This window comes from Vigna umbellata, chromosome 4, assembly GCF_029865625.1.
Source record: "Vigna umbellata cultivar VRB3 chromosome 4, Vumbellata_1.0, whole genome shotgun sequence".
NCBI lineage: Eukaryota > Viridiplantae > Streptophyta > Magnoliopsida > Fabales > Fabaceae > Vigna > Vigna umbellata.
The window spans coordinates 40,127,513-40,132,592 of NC_142168.1; the positions used below are offsets into that span (position 1 = coordinate 40,127,513).

At 35.8% G+C, this 5,080-nt stretch overlaps 1 long non-coding RNA gene across 1 annotated transcript; it reads right to left on the reverse strand.

Moving 5' to 3' along the window:
• Positions 1-473: 473 nt before the first annotated feature.
• Positions 474-3,118, reverse strand: LOC148200169 (uncharacterized). Its single transcript, XR_015786341.1, has 2 exons — positions 2,627-3,118; positions 474-644 (listed from the first exon to the last, which is right to left on the reverse strand). It is a non-coding gene; the product is annotated as an uncharacterized LOC148200169 (long non-coding RNA).
• Between the last annotated feature and the right edge of the window lie 1,962 nt (positions 3,119-5,080).

The following is a 5,080-nucleotide window of genomic DNA, read 5'->3' on the forward strand; positions in this document are numbered from 1 at the left end:
TTAAAACAAGTAATAAATGGAGTATATATTCCAAGTTGTCGTCAATGAATGATTTAATGAATGCACTGAATCTTCAACCATTTTTTTTATCAAAATGATTTAATGCATAATCACTTCACAGAATTCATTAATTGGAAGGGTATTTATAAAATTTTAGAGTGTAGGGTGAAAGGATTTGTGATACAGGGTGAAACACCCTTCATTTTTTATTTAGCAGCAAAATTGCCCATCACTAAAGTTTGAGAAGGTGAGTCGTTTGTGAATCCTAAATCAATGAAAATATCATCAATAATTACCAAATATTCTACCATAAATAAATATTGGATGAGATAATTGAGGAAATTAGTGACAAATTCTTCCACCACTAATATTTTAGCAGATAATATTGTAAATTACAATTAAATTATTCTTTTAGTGATATGATTTTCTTGTAGGATAGTTATATACTTGGTAGTCCTGAATTTTGCCGAATGAATTACAATATGCACATCCATAAAAAAATCAACTGTAAAATACCAAATTCCTTTAATATTAAATTATCATATTATTCCAAACATTATGAACCACGAAGAGAAACTAGCTAAACTAAGCTGCAGCACTGCTGTCCCCATCAAGAGCTGCTTTCAAAGTATCCTCCTCGCCATCTGCTCTCATCCAAGTGGATGATCATCGCCAAAGAATCATACCCAAACAGCACACAACACAAACAATGCAAGGGTGAGCTAGATATAAAAAGCATGTTATACAATTTAACGTGATATACAAAAGTCAATCATACATGGTAAATCAATATCACAAGACTTATTACATTAGACCCCGACTTGTTACTTTATATCCCGACTCGTCCGGACCAGAATGATTACCGAGCTATGGCGGGTCTTGCACTCGTGGTGGCTTTATGGAATTGAGCACTACCGCTCTGGCACTACCGCCTGGTGGAACTTTGGGCACTACCGCCCGGTGGAACTTTGGGCACTACCGCCCGGCCACAGTCACGAGGTTAATCCATTATCACTCACCTTGGATCATATGGAAGCACCCAAGACTAGGACCTCCTGCTACTCCTCACCACATGGTTCAATCCTCTCTATATGAGAAGAAAGACCATTGGAGTTTCAGGATGACCCCCAAAACTGAGCTACCATGTAATCATTCTATACAACCCCAAAACACCACCATGTATCCTCTCCTTGAGGACCATGGAATTTCGTCCATGATTCATAATGTTACTTTGAACCTTAACCCCAAATATGAATAATCAGATACCACCATATATTATCACAACAAATCCAACATATCTCATACATTTACATATTTTCACATAATTCATGTCATAGACAATATTCCAAACATTAGTACACATAATTCAACCCAAAAGCAAAGGAAATTAAAATTCAACATATTTGTAAAATACTATTTGGACGAACACTATTCACTGAACACTATTGGACGAACGCTCAACAATTTGGACGAACGCTCAACTATTTGGACGAACGCGAACGCTCATTATAACGAACGCTCACTGGACGAACACTCACTGGGACGAACGCTCAATGGAACGAACGCTCGCTGGGAAGGACGAACGCTCACTGGGACAAATACTATTTGGACGAACGTTCAAAAACACGGACGAACATTATTTGGACGAACGCTCAAAAACACGGACGCTCAACTATTTGGACGAACGCTTAACTGTTTGGACGAACGCTCACTGCCGAACAGTCTGGACGAACGCTCACTGCTGAGCAATCTGGACGAACGCCGACGAACGCACAGTTGGACGAACGCGCAAATTAAGGACGAACGCTCGCTCACTGAAACTTAAGGCCGAACGCACAAACTGAAGTTAAGGACGAACGCTCGCTCACAACAGCAGGCCGAATGCTCAACAGAGAACAAAGGTCGAACGCTCAACTGAGAACAAAGGCCGAAAGCTTGATCGAGCCATTTGGACGAACGCTCAATGTGGCTCAAAACAGACGAACGTCCAATTTAGATCAAATTGGACGAATGTTCACTCTAGCATCGCGCGCTCAGGCGCGACATGCCAGGCGCGACTCTTCCAGAGGCTGGGGCGCCTGGGCGCGACAGGGGCGCCCGGGCGAGAATTCTGCAGAATGCAGAATTCTGCAGATTTGAGGCCAGAACCTCGTTTTACCATTTTCAACCCTTTTATTTAACTTCTAACACCCTAAATTCATGTTTTATATTAGATTGGACTTATCTAATTGATTATAACCGTTCCTTATTCAATTCTAAAGGGGTTCATACTCCAATTCAACCATAAAACACCGATTTTCATAACTTTGATACTAAAAATCCAATTCCACTACTTTGCACCTATTTTGATCAATTTGATTACTCTAACAAGTCACAATACAATGGGTGAAATTGTTCCAAATGCTCAATAACACTCTAGACCCCAAATACTCAAAATCACTACCTCACTTCCTCTCCAAAAGACTAAAAAGCTATGAAATTCCAATTTCCTTCAATTCTAAAACATACACGATTACATACATGAATCAACACATCAATTTCAGTCCAACCATACATACAACCACAATTTTCCAGCATCCTACTCATGTAACCACTATCAACATCCAGAAAATCCAACTCCCCTTACCTCTTGAAGACCTCCTAGCCAAACTTGAATGTAGAAAGTCCAAACGTTCTCTGCCTCACCACTGGATGCAGCAAGCTTCTTCTTCTCCTTCTCCCGCACGTGCAACAAGCTCTCTCCCTCTGCAGAATCTCCAAGTGCCGAATCCAACCCTCTTCAAAACTCACGATTCTCCCTTTAAGAAAGAAAGGAATGGGCACTCCACTGCCTATCAAACCCCAGCCGTCCCACTCTCCTTCCTCAGTGCCCAATCCACTAATGGAGGTAAGTGATGATGGTGCTTGGAGCACTTCTTGGTGGCTGGAACACTCCAAGGTGGGGAGACCCACCACCATCCACTGCTGCTCACTTGAAGCTCCACTAGCCGCCCACTACTTCAGCTGCAGCCGCCCACTTTGAACCCTTCCCTACCACATCCAATTTCAACCGTTTTCCCCCCACTTTCCCTGCCAAACTGACGCTCGGTCCTTACAATAGTCATTCCTCAAAATATGTTTGGAGCATTTTAAATTTGAGTTTATGTGATTCTATAAATGATTCTATTTATATTTAAAAAGGAATAATTCTGAAACCCATCATATGTAGAAATCAAATAAAAAATATATATTCAAATCCATATAAAATGAACTCTCTCACGTAAAGACAATTTCTACTATTATTATTACAATTAGATCATAAATATTTAGAAGGGACAATTCACAACAAATCAATCATATTACAAAGTTCTTAGAGACATATTAACATAATACATCAATAGGCATATTTTTTAGACAAGCATTAAGTCATGATATGTAGAACTTTCGAGTTACTCAGATACCCATAGTCACTCTCCATATAATATTAAACAACACATTGTTAATGTTCCATTATTTAAACTAGATCTAGAGTGAAAAGATAGCCACTAAATCATAGCCATTAGTGATAAAATTCACGACTCATCATTAAGATTCAAAGTACCTAATAATTTATTTAAAAAAATATTTTTCAAAAAAATTAAAACCTTGAAAGGTTTATTGTTTCTTCTAAACATCCCTCGAACATAATTAAGTCAAATAATAAATCTTCTATACATAACAATAGTATATTATAAAAAAACCTTCAACCAAATGATGAACAATGCGAAGAGTATATCTAAAAGAAAAATGACAAATTGGTTTTAATGGCACAATTTACAACTTCTATTTTAGCATAAACTCAAGGTAATGCATTGACCATAAACGTTATGAAACGGTGTGATATGACAATTTAAAATTTGAAAGAAAGAGAACTCTACTGTTGCAATTAGTCTCAATTGTCATGTTACCAAAGGTAAGTCAAGGCATATTCAAATCTTGATGCTTGGATTACGATGCTCAAGTAGAAAGAGTTATGTTTTGAGTTTGATTTTAATATAATGAATTTAGTTTAATGTATAAGCAAACACAATAGGGATGAGGTTTTCTCATTGTATGAATGGGAGATTTCAAATTTCCTATCATATAAATTAAAAAGAATTAATTTTTTTTCTAGATCCTCCTATAATTATCAATTATAATTTTTAATCTAGTTATAAGCATTTGATCGAACAATTTGTATAAGAATCAAGGTTACTTCAATTTCCAATGCACAATTGTTTAAGGAAAGATTATTGTGAGTTTCACTATCATCCCATGACACATGCCAGGTTGGTCATGTCAATTTGAAGAATTTGATTCTTAGTGGGACAATTATTGAGAGAAAAATTGTTACAAGCAACATTAATCATGTCATGGCAAAAGTCAAGTGAACTAAGTCATAATTGAATCATAACATTTGGGCTGCTATACTCTTAAGTTAAAAGAGTTACATTCTTACTCTACTTACTCTTTATGAATCCCACTATATCATGCCTTGTTTTGAAAAATGAATTTAGTTTAATGTATAAACAAATAAAATGGGGATTTGAAGTTTTCTTATAGAATGAACCAAAGATTTTAGGTTTATTAAAACTCCTACAATACAAATCAAGAAACAATTGTGTAAAAAAAATAATACACAAATAAAAGAATAAATCTAAAACATAGAAAAAAAATTGTACATGAAAGACTAATAAGTATATAGCTTTAAGAGCTAAATTAAAACTCAAACAAGCCTTCCAAAACAACTCACAAATAAATTGAAACATCGAACAGTTGCAATAATAATTGAAAAATTTATAGTATAAAAAAAGATAAAAGAAATCAATAGTCTTATCGAGAATGGAATGAACTATAAATGTGGAAGACAAAATTGATGAAAATTAGGGTTGAGGATTGAGATACGGGGTTGAATGGAGGGAAAGTGAAATTGGAGAGAGATTCCTACATTACATTTTTTTTTAAATTACCAACAAAATTTTACTGACAGAAACAAGTTCATCGATAAATTTGAAATACTGATGGATTTATATTTTGATAAAGTTCATTGATAAATTTGTGAGTAATACATATTTCATTACCA